Source organism: Pinus tabuliformis, chromosome J, assembly GCF_031772625.1.
Source record: "Pinus tabuliformis cultivar Carrire ecotype Pingquan chromosome J, CPIR1, whole genome shotgun sequence".
Lineage (NCBI taxonomy): Eukaryota > Viridiplantae > Streptophyta > Pinopsida > Pinales > Pinaceae > Pinus > Pinus tabuliformis.
In genome coordinates, this window is record NC_142295.1 from 501,901,463 (window position 1) to 501,913,644 (window position 12,182).

Sequence of the window (12,182 nt, forward strand, 5' to 3'; positions counted from 1 at the left end):
GTCCGGTTAATCCTGGTTTTCCAGGAGGATATAATATCCCAAATGCAACTCCTGTTCCTAGTTATCCTGGATATCCTCCTCCTGGGGCTGGTATTGTGACCCAGAGTTTTAGAGATCCTAACCGGCAGCTACCGTTTATCGCAACTTTGGATTTACCAGACTTGACGCGCCTAACGAACGATCCAATTCAATATCTTCAGTTCTGGCCGCCAATGCCAAATAAGTTGCCCAATGATATACCCAAGTTTGAACGTAAGTCTGGAGAGGATCCGTCCAATCACGTGATGACTTACCACCTCTGGTGTGCTTCAAATTCTATCTCGGATGATTCGATCCGCCTACGTCTTTTCCAGCGTACACTCATTGGTCTCGCGGCCAAGTGGTACATTGAGTTACCACGGGCCTCTTTTTACAACTTTAGCCAGTTAGCTACCTCGTTCTTAACTCACTTTCAGTTACCGGTCAGATACGATAACGGTACGGAGTTATTAACTTCACTAAAACAATCAACCTCCACGTATATTTCTGATCACATTCATGAGTGGAGACGTCGAAGAAGGCTAGTGAAAGTTTTTATCCCGGACCAAATCTTAGCTGAATGGTTTGTTAAATCATTATTACCAAGGATTACTGAAGATGTGGCTAAGGCCGGAGTAGTTACTGAGGAGCAAGTCATTGCTCAGGCGCAATACCTTGACTTAGTTTACACTCAGTCGGGTACGTTACACGAGAAGATTTCGGATCTTCCAAAGTCGAATCAAATCGCTGCTGCTCCTTCGGGATCTCATGCCGCTGATGGTATGATTGGTATCGTGAATACAAAGAGCAAGAAGAAGTCTTCCAAGGCTTCAACTACTCCAATTATCACTTTGCCTGATTCTCCGACAGGAGAGTCTTCTCCTGAACTTACCGCCGATATTCACGCTGTAGAGTCATCTACGGCCAAATCAAAAAACGGTGGAAAGAAGAAAGGAAAGAAGAAGGCTAAAGCAGACAAGGCTCCGAAGGAGAAAACAGAAAAGTCGGAAACCAATGACGAAAAGCGCAAACCTCGATATCCTTGTCTTATTTGCGAAGAGGATCATTTTACGAGAGATTGCCCTCATCGGGCCAAGGTAGTGAAAATAGTCAAAGGTTCTCCCACTCCTTCTGTGTTAAAAAATCCATTTCCGGAGCAGGAGAATAAGATGATAGGTTCTTCCTCGAATGCCAGTGAAGAACCCATTTTGATGATGTCTCATGTGAGGATTGCGACTCGATCGCAAGATTATGGTAGTAAGAATCCTGTTGATGGTAAGGAAGCAGAATCTTCTCATTCTAATCCATCAACCTCAGCTCCTGGTTCCGATCCACTACAGATCGAGAAACCTAACCCAGACTTAGTAATTAAACCGCCCGCCAAGGGTGTACTTCGAAGGTCTGCTTTCAATCCACATGCGAGAGCGGCCCAGAATTACAACATTGTTGAGGACTTAGCTGTTTCACCCTCAGCAATGTCGGCGTTAGAAGTGCTGCAATCATGTCCAGCACAACGAAAATTGCTTTTGTCGGCTATAGGAGCTATTGATGTTCAGGATCCAAATCTAATGATCTTCGATCTAGAAAATAGTACGCCGCGTCTCCCCCATCAAATGGCTTTCCAAATCCCAGTGATAGTCAAAAACAGGCCTATTCATAGGACTGTGATTGATGAGGGAGCTTCTACGTGTATTATGTCGATTCAATGTTGGAGATCCCTTGATTCTCCTTCGTTGAACCAATCCCCCACCATCCTTAAGGCCTTTGATGGCCGTGGGTTCCGTCCGTTTGGTATTCTACAGGAATTGCCTATAGGGGTAGAAGGTAAAACCATTAGTCTGGATGTGGAAGTGGTTGATGCCCCTCTAGACTACAACCTTCTTTTGGGTCGAAGTTGGTCATATGCTATGACAGCGGTTGTTTCATCGGTCTTCAGAGTAATTAAATTTCCACATAACGGTAAGATCGTGACTATTGATCAGCTGACATACTTTTCATCCAACCCAGCCTCTTCAGAAAGTATCCAGCATGTCGGTAAGACGACAATCCCTTATAGGGACGTTGGTGTAGGTTTAGTTAAGGATTCCGGTTTACTGGGAACTTTTCCTCTCCCTCCACTCAGCGTAGATCCTTCGTTTGCAACAATTCATATGATTACATCAGAAAATATTATTTATGATGATCCTTGGTTTGTCCCATCTGACTCTGAGATAGACTCACTCGGTAATGCTATGCCCTTGAGTCCATATAAAATTTCTTATGAAGCTCTCATGTCTTTTACTGACTTTCATTCGACCGAGGTCGACCAAATGAATGTGGTCAGTGAAGAGTCACTTTTCTGGTTATTACAGAGTTCTGTGTCTGCTCTGTGTTCTGGTGACTGTTGTTAACAGGGTTTCAGTGATTCAGAGTTTGATGATTGTTTTGAGCTTCAATGATAGTTATGGGTCCAGTATGAAAATTGGATGAAAAGTGGCCTTACAGATTATGTGTTGTGCTTCAGTGTATCCAGTCTGAAAATTGATGAAACGTGGTACCTAGAGGTGAGAAGATTGTAGGCAAGCACCTACGTACTAGTATCTAAGCTAGTACAAAAGCTAAAGGAGATCTTTGGAGCATTGTAGCAGGTAGCAGCCTGCGTACTAGTAAATGGATCGGCTAGTACAAGAGCAAAGGGGGTTGTAGCTCCCGTACTGGTATAAGACTGCACCAGTACAAATATTGTAAAAGGATTTTCTTATTAAGAAGAAGATTGAGATGACTTGCAGCAGGTGGTTTTCACCCACATTGGGTTTCCACCTTATATCTTTGTGTTCATGTGTGTGGCTCTTGTGTGATGTTCTGTTCTGTTATTCTGCACCTGTTTACTGTTAATATGCTTAATAATGATCTGATGCATTTACTGAAGATTAAGCTAACTGAATTATAAGATCTCTGGATATACGCGAGTTTCATTAGATACAGTAGCGTGTACACGCGGGTTCACTTAATTGAAGTAGCGTATATGTTTCTGAGTATGAAATTGAAAAGTTTGATTGATCTGATAATACTGATTCACCCCCCCCTCTCAGTATTATTTCCAACAATTGGTATCAGAGCGGGTCCTTTGGTAGAAGCTTGATCGCTTGAAGGAGATCCGTGGAACAATGGGAAAGAAGCTTAAGAAGAAAGCTCATAAGAAGAAGAAGACATCTCAGAAGATCTATGACAGTGGGAGAGTCGATTGGGGATTAGGTATAAGAAGCTCTTCAGATTCAGAATCAGATTCAGAATCATTATCAGGTATGAATGTGTTATCCTCTGATGTTCCTGCTATATTTCCTTGTGAAAGTGATGGAAGTGATAGTGAAACTACTGAACATGCTTTTATGGGTGAGCAAGAAAAGTGTCAAATAGAGGCAGTGTTTAGAAGGCTTGCAGACAAAGTTAAAGATCAACAAGATCTATTGAACAAAAGGGAATGTGCTTTCAAAGAAGTTACCAAACTAAAGGCCCAAATAGAAGAAGGAAACAAGGTAAGAAAGCTACTCAAGGACAAGGAAGACCAATGTCAAAAATTGTAGCATGAAGTGACATCATTAAGAAAAGAAGTCAACGAAAGAAGCACAACCATCAAGAAACTCAAAGATAGATCCAGCTACTATGAAAATCTTGAAGCTACAATCCCCTCACTAAAAGGAGATCTTGAAGAATCAAAGAAGCAGAATACAGATCTACTCCAAGCTATTGCAAAACAAGAAAACGAAGTCACCAGCTTAAAATCTCAACTAGAATGTGCCTTCCGAGTTTGTCAAATGCAGCAGGATCTAAATGAAGAATAAGAAAAGGAGATTCTCAAACTAAGGCATCAGTTGGAAGAAGGAAGGAAAGATGGAGAAGACATGAAGAAGCAATGTCTAGAAAAGGAGGAACAACTTCAAGTTGAGGTAAATATCTTGAAAGGTAAATTAGAAGAAAAGGATAAACTTTTGAGATTTCAAGATAGTACTAAAGCCTTGGATGATATTCTTAGTAGTCAAAGGTCTCCTGCAATCAAGACTGGTCTTGGTTTCCATGAATCTGTTGAAGGTGAATCTAGTTCACAAGGTGAGGCAAGGAACTCTAAAGAGAAATCCAAAATGATCAACAAGGAGATGAAAGGTCAATCTCATCATCAACCAAGGAAAGAAAGTCTTCAAAGAAAATCTTTTACTCCTCCTATGAATAATATTGAATGTTATGTATGTCATAATCTTGGACATGTTGCAGCTAGATGTAGAAGAAGAAGAGTTCAAGACTATTATGCGGACAGGTCATCTCAATCAAGGTACTTTAATGGATATTGCTTTGCTTGCAATATGTATGGTCACAAAGCTGCTGATTGCTACAGAAGGAACATGAAACATGTTAGATGTTATGCATGTAACAAGCTTGGACATATAGCAAAGGAATGCAGGAACAAAGGATGGACATCACACCGAAAGGAGAAAACCTCATCACACTTGAAGATATGGAGGAAGAAGGAAGTACAGTCAGCACAATGTACTGAGACATAGCACAGCACAGACATATCAGACTCAAGGGGAACTGAAAGTGTAAACCTTCAGTGTCCTGAATCTCATATGCAAGTTCCTTAAAGGGAAGTCGCGTATATACGCGAGTTCGACACTGCAAAATCGCGTATATGTCAGTCTGAAGAAAAGCAGTGGGAACAGGCTCAGAAAAGGGATCTGATATGATTCAGTCCATTATTTGCTCTATTGGTTAATAGCTACAGTCTGCTGAGGATGTGTGGAAATGTTTTGTTACTTGTATGATGTCTGGAAGTGTTTTGATCCTAACTTGAGGATGAAGATGTTTTGATATGCATGATCAGATCTAACAAATGGCACTGGTTGAGGGGGAGCATATGCCTTTAGTAATTCATTGTTGGCATTATGGTTAATAATCCTTGGTGATGATTCTTATATGGATAAATGATATATCTTGCTATGATATGATGTTGTGAGTTGTCTATGATAAACTCTCATATGATTCTTGAAGTTACATAGAAGATGTTCAGATCAGATTTATGGTTGATTCTTTGATGATGCATGTATGGTACTTACATGGTGATCTTCATAAGAACAAGGAGAAGTACAAAGCTTGAATACACATCTTCCTCACTTGATGATGAGTCACTTATATACTGCTGTTGTCATATGCATAAAGATCATACAGTTATGATGCAGGCACTCATGTGGATAAGGATTGTTGCTGTTGATGATATCAAGAAGTTTTGTCAAATGAGCTTGAGCTCAAGATACATAGTGCTGACACATGGATGACTACTCAAAGTTGCTTTATTGGAGACATGGTGATGAGTTCTTATCTATATGATGATAGGTTTATACTTACATATGTTAATTGATGCAGATGTTCCCAAGTAATGATACTTGGATCATGTAGAGCTTGATGAAATGGCTATGGTGGTTTCACACATGATACAATGTGAATGACTCTGAATTCTGTTATAGGTTGATGACCTATTCTCTACAGGACATTTACAGGTTATTGATATGGAAATTTGTGTACGCGTTATGTTTAAAGGATATTCGCGTGCATACGCCGTTTTACAAGAGGATAGTCGCGTATATGGTATACGCGTGTTGCTTAAGAGATATCCGCGTATATACGCTTGTTTATGTGTATACAGACGCGTATATGGAGTTTTGAAGAAAATCAGCAGGGACAGATGTTGGTTGCAGAAAATCTGATATGGGTCTGACAGAGATCATCTGGCACAGGTTCAGGGGGAGCAGATAATCTTCCAATGATGCATTGTTGGCATTATCTTAAAGTTTTTGGTTCTGGTTCACTTTTGTTGTTGGTTTCAGATGGAACAAAGGCGAAAGGAGAACAGAAGGATCTCTTGGTTGTTGATCTGAATGGTGATTATCAGATGCTGCTGGTGACTTTCATAAGTCTTGGTCTAGTTCTTATGTCTCTATGTCATATATCTCTTTTGTGGTATCTCTTTCATGGTGTCAAGGTCATGTAACGGCCTATTTTGGTTTCCCCACTATGCCTGGGATGATTGATGCAATGTGATTGGTTGTCATATGTAAAATTTTGATGTATTCCCACTTGGTTGGGTGGATGAGTCAATTTTTGTATATCCTTACTTAGTTGAGAGATGGATGTATGTATGAGTCCTAAGTGATAGGAAGGTCCTTTATGATGTATAGAGTCATGTTCTTCTTGAAGAACATCTTTTGTAGACCTTGCTTACAGTCAGGGAGAGCATGATCAGCACACTTCAGCAAGAACAGAGATTCAGCATGTACTCAGGGGGAGCATGGATAGATTGGTACACCTTGGCATATACAAAGGAGGAGACTATTCAGAGATTTCAGCAGGTACTCAGGGGGAGTATGGATAGTGGAATGATTCAGCAAAGGAAGAGAATATCTTGGTCCACCCTTTGCCCTTGATGTCAAAGGGGGAGAGTGATTTGGTGTTGTTGCCATCAAGTCCAAAGGGGGAGATTGTTGGCATTATGATGCATGTGTTGTACTTGATGGCAACCCTCTGATGGAAGAATATCTCACTTATGTATAACTAGATGAATCTTCAGACGAGATATCAGATGTGACTGATGGAGGATAGCTCAAAGGAATCAGATGATGAATCTTCAGAAGAGATATCAGATGTGACTGATGGAGGACAGCTCAAAGGAATCAGATGCTAATTCTAAGTGTGACAAGTTAGCTTTGCCATCAAGTCCAAAGGGGGAGATTGTTGGCATTATGAGATAAGTGTTGTCCTTGATGGCAAACCTCACTGATGACAAATCATAGTACAGAAGGTCAGCAGCAAGGAATTGATGATCAGACTATAAGAAGAAGAGAAAGTTCATACACGCAGGTTCGTTAAGCCCAAGTCGCGTGTACACGCAGGTTGGCTTCAGAAAAAGCGCGTGTATGTGGAAAAGTACCTTTGGTCCATGGCGGTTAGTCCTTGGAAGTTGTGCCTATAGTTTCGAACCATTGTGTCTCGACGGGCGTGTCGATCCCTAGATTTGAAGTTGATGGTATTGGATTTCTATGGTTTTGGCTCTTGGTATTGAACAAGGCCTAAGGCTATATAAGGAGAAGGAAATCATTAGGCAAATGTATCTGAATTGTCTTGAATATCTGATGAAGCATTAGATCCAGTATGCAGGGTTATGGGTTGATGATGCATTGCTTGATCTGAGCTAAGGAGAGATCTCATCGGTTGATGGAGAGCAAGATCTAAGGAGAGATCGGGATCAAATGGTTTGAAATGAACTATCTTTATGATACTTATTCTAGATCTACATACTGACGCATGTATTGTTCTATAAGTATTATGAGTATGATTGATGTCTGGTACAGCTGCAAGTTATGAGAAATTATTTTTAGATCTATACGCGGGTTGTCTTTGGCGAAAGCGCGTATACACACGGGTTTGATTCATCGAAGTAGCGTATACATTGTAAAGCTTGATATTTGAAGTTTCAGATGGATCTGATGGTTATTACAGAGTTCTGTGTCTGCTCTGTGTTCTGGTGACTGTTGTTAACAGGGTTTCAGTGATTCAGAGTTTGATGATTGTTTTGAGCTTCAATGATAGTTATGGGTCCAGTATGAAAATTGGATGAAAAGTGGCCTTACAGATTATGTGTTGTGCTTCAGTGTATCCAGTCTGAAAATTGATGAAACGTGGTACCTAGAGGTGAGAAGATTGTAGGCAAGCACCTACGTACTAGTATCTAAGCTAGTACAAAAGCTAAAGGAGATCTTTGGAGCATTGTAGCAGGTAGCAGCCTGCGTACTAGTAAATGGATCGGCTAGTACAAGAGCAAAGGGGGTTGTAGCTCCCGTACTGGTATAAGACTGCACCAGTACAAATATTGTAAAAGGATTTTCTTATTAAGAAGAAGATTGAGATGACTTGCAGCAGGTGGTTTTCACCCACATTGGGTTTCCACCTTATATCTTTGTGTTCATGTGTGTGGCTCTTGTGTGATGTTCTGTTCTGTTATTCTGCACCTGTTTACTGTTAATATGCTTAATAATGATCTGATGCATTTACTGAAGATTAAGCTAACTGAATTATAAGATCTCTGGATATACGCGAGTTTCATTAGATACAGTAGCGTGTACACGCGGGTTCACTTAATTGAAGTAGCGTATATGTTTCTGAGTATGAAATTGAAAAGTTTGATTGATCTGATAATACTGATTCACCCCCCCCTCTCAGTATTATTTCCAACAAAAAATATACATCGTCTTCGATCATAGGTTGAAAAACACCTTATGATCGGCAAAAATGATAGAGTACAAAAAGTCAAAATGTCACATGTGTCTACAAAGTGACTAGCCAATCACTGGTGGTGCTCCCTGTATGACACCACTGCACGGGCTACCTTACGCAAAAATCTCCTAAACGGTCCAGGGACTGCGACTACGAAGCGCTGAAGCCTGATAGGAATGTCATCCATAGTAGTCTCAGGCATATCTGCTGTCAGACGCTCTAGATCATGCTCCAACTCAGCTAGTACTTCTGCAGCCGCGTCCTGTGGGGCCGGTACCGGTGCAGCTGGATGTCTCCTCTCAAAAGGCCGGAGGTTGGCTGGACGCTGTGGACCAACATCTGCATTTTGAAACTTTCACTGTCAGTTTTGAGACGATATATATAAAAACAAAAAAAATACATAATTTGAAAACTCGTGAAAAATAAAGTACCTCTGTCATCCCATTGTTCTCCCTGTGGAAGAACCATGTCCGGATCATGTCGAAAATCTACTCCGGCGTACGGAAAGTCCTGGATCGAGAAAACCTGGTCCTCCAACCAGTGAAAGTAGCTATTAGAAAATCGAACAACTGCCGCGCCCTCGTCAGGATGCCGGGCCATCACCGCAACCCATCGTACCAGCTTTGGCTCCCGAGGACCCAAGATATCAACAGTGAGTTGCTGAGGGATCAGCATCGGAACTCTCTCTAAGGCAAAGCTCACGACTAAAGGCCCATATCCAAAAGCTTTCAGTCGTCCGTTCTTTGCCTTAGTCAGTTGGCTCTTCATATTAGCCGACACAGCATCACACCAGTTGAAAATGGTGCCTTGGTAACAGTCAATTGCCATCCGCATTTGGGACCTAGAAGCAATGTGCAAAGCGGCCGCACCGCAAATTCTGGTAACCGTGAAAGCGATAACTTTGAGTTCACACAGAGAGATGTGTTTGATCTCCACGCCTTTCGAATGGTGTGCACCAGGTGTGCACCAATCTTCCCGGAGACTAATAAGGGATTGGCCACCCGGCCTAGTCCCGGCTAGATTGAGTTGCTCGCCTCTGTTTGGCAAGCCAGTGAGAAAGTATACATCCGAGGGCTCTATCTCGAGCTGGTGCCCTCCTATGTAAAAGCATTGCTCTTGAACGTTCCATCTCTCAACCAGCCATTCCAAGAATCTTACCTGAGCCCTCATGCCCGGTATGGCCCAGTATTTGTATAACCCGCATGCTTTTAGGGCATCCAGGGAAGGTTGGTGTTCTATTGCAGCTTCATCAACCTCTTCGTGCTCTCTTTCTCTCCAATCCAACATGGTGAGTGCCCTACACACCAGGAAATGATGATTAGAATTAATTTGGGGAAATTTGAATGGTTATTTGTGAGGATTGGGGTTTCAATTTCCGCGTTCCACGGAGGATGCACCCCACGTTTGTAACACAGGGCGTCGGGACGTAGCTGGCCTGAAGGTGGGCTGCGTCCCCCGACCATTTTCCTGTATAGGAAAAAGTCGGGGGACGCAGGTCACCCGAAGGGCACCTGCGTCCACCGAGGAGCGCATTTTGAAACCTAAATCCTCCCAAAAAACAAAACTAAAACCTAAAAAACAATTTTAATCGGATAGAAATGAAGAGTAGGATGTTGTAAAATACCTGGAAGAGACGGCGTTCGATTCTGACGGTCGGATTTTCCGCAGCGACCACGGGAAGTTTCTTGTCAAAAGCTCCTTTTTCAACCTCAACAGTCAAACGGTAAAAATGACATGGTAAAAAGTCTTTTTATAGGTTTTTTGGATGAATTTGTTCATTTTTCAACATGGAAAGATGTTTTTCGATGTATTTTTGCCTATCTTAAACATGTATGAGTAATGTGTCGCTTTTGTGCAGGACAAAGGGACTTAGAGGGAAAATTGTTATTTTTTCACGAACAAAATATCAGAGTCATCTTTTAAGCACTTTTCTGACTCCTAAAATATGAAAAGATTGCCGAGCGTTTCTTTTACACTCGTTAAAACGGAATTAAAAGACGGTCCCCTTATAGCTCTTTTCTGACCGTAAAATCAGGAAAAGATTGCCGGGTTTTTGTCATTTCAAACTCGATACGGAAATAAAATGACGTGTCCTTGATCCCTTTTTACTTTTCAGGTCAGTGGCACTAATTATGAAAGTACTCCTTGGTCGCAAGATCAAGCGGTTCCCCCAGGTATTATTTTATACTTTTTCGGGCTTGAGGGACACAAATCTACGAAAAAGTTCAACTTGGAGTCTTCTTAAGTTTTTCAGACTCTCTAAAATTGAAAAACGCTGAGTTTCTCCTATACTGGGCTCGTTAAACATTTCACAGTAAAGGACCTGTTCAATTACAAACAGGAACGAACCACTCCTTCCTAGGGTTCGAATCAAAACTAGGTTGGACTCATCCGAAGGATGAGCTTATAATCAAGCATATGTTATCCTCCTCAAGCTTGTTAAAAATAAAGAGGTACTTGCCAGAAATGGTGGGGAAAAGAGAGAAGAATGAACCTGTTTGTTACCTTTTGTCTCAAAAGAAACTTTATTACCACTCTTGAACACGACACTTTTCATTCACCTGGGTTGGGAAATCTTTTACCTCACAGTTGATCAAACCACTTTGAAAGTCTTTAACCGGGTTCCGGGGATTAACTTTGAGTTATTCGTCACCAAGCCATCTGTCGTGTCGTTATGTGTTCAAGAGGTCTGCAAGTAAAACTTTCATCTGCAAAATACTTGTCATCCGTTTGACCATCCCTGAGTCAGTCCTTACAGCAACATTTCTTCAACTTGAACAATGATTTCGTGTTGCAGGCTTGCCTGCAACGAGTCGCTTTCTATCGACATCAGCACATTATCTAGAGAGATGACTTAGAGATCGTCAGTACCTTGAAGTCTGCATGCATCAATGGCAGGTTTCTCGCCTTTGACGTCAGTTTACATCATTGACTTTCGATCAAAGGATTCCGTGAAATGTTTGACATCAATTCATTCATTCACATCTCATGGATTGTACTGGGTACTTTGAGAACCATTGACATTACTAGTGGTCTCTCTCACGCTTGTTAACAGTTTACATCATTGACTGGTAATCAAGTGGTTTCTACCATGTTCGACATCAACTCATTTATTCGCATGGCTAGAATCGTACCATTTCGGGAAGTAGAAATGAAGACCCTGGATCTAGTTTCCACCATCCAGGCTGCGAGGAGTTTTGTATTCATTATCTAAGTAGACTAATCATAAACAGATGGCTGCATCCATACTGTGTCTACAAAAGTCTATGATTGTGATGTACTGCAAAATCATTCCTGTATCAGAGTAGTTAGTCTGTTAGTTAAAGTTTTGATCTGAGTATGGGAATGCCTACCTCAGTGATGATATAATCTTATACATGTATTTTGTGTTGAAAATTGCAGGTTCTGACCAGGCTCTCCACGGGATAATCCTTGAAATGATAAAGCGCTTCACCCTTCCTAGATATTACAAACCCTAATCTATTCCAGGCTTCGCACTTTAGGGGGCAATCTGTTACACTAAAAAATGTCACCATGACTATTTACAGTTAGTATGGCTCAATCAACAGTCATTCTACCCTCTTAGGCAAGTCTTATGCCTCTGCTCTCCATGTCAAACTCCAAAAAAGAGAGAAAGTCTTGTATAAATGTATTTATCTCTGGGGACGCAGGTTCTCTCAAACTTACCTGCGGGGACGCTCCCAATGTTCACAAAAGCTGCATCCAAAGACGCTCTGTATGTAAAGGGACAGGTGCGTCCCCCTGTAAAAGTTAGAATGCGCAAGTTTCATCTTTAAAAAGTTACTTGTGGTCATTTCTAGAGCATTCTAGAAGGTTGTTTGATGTGTATTGGGCGCCTCCAGATG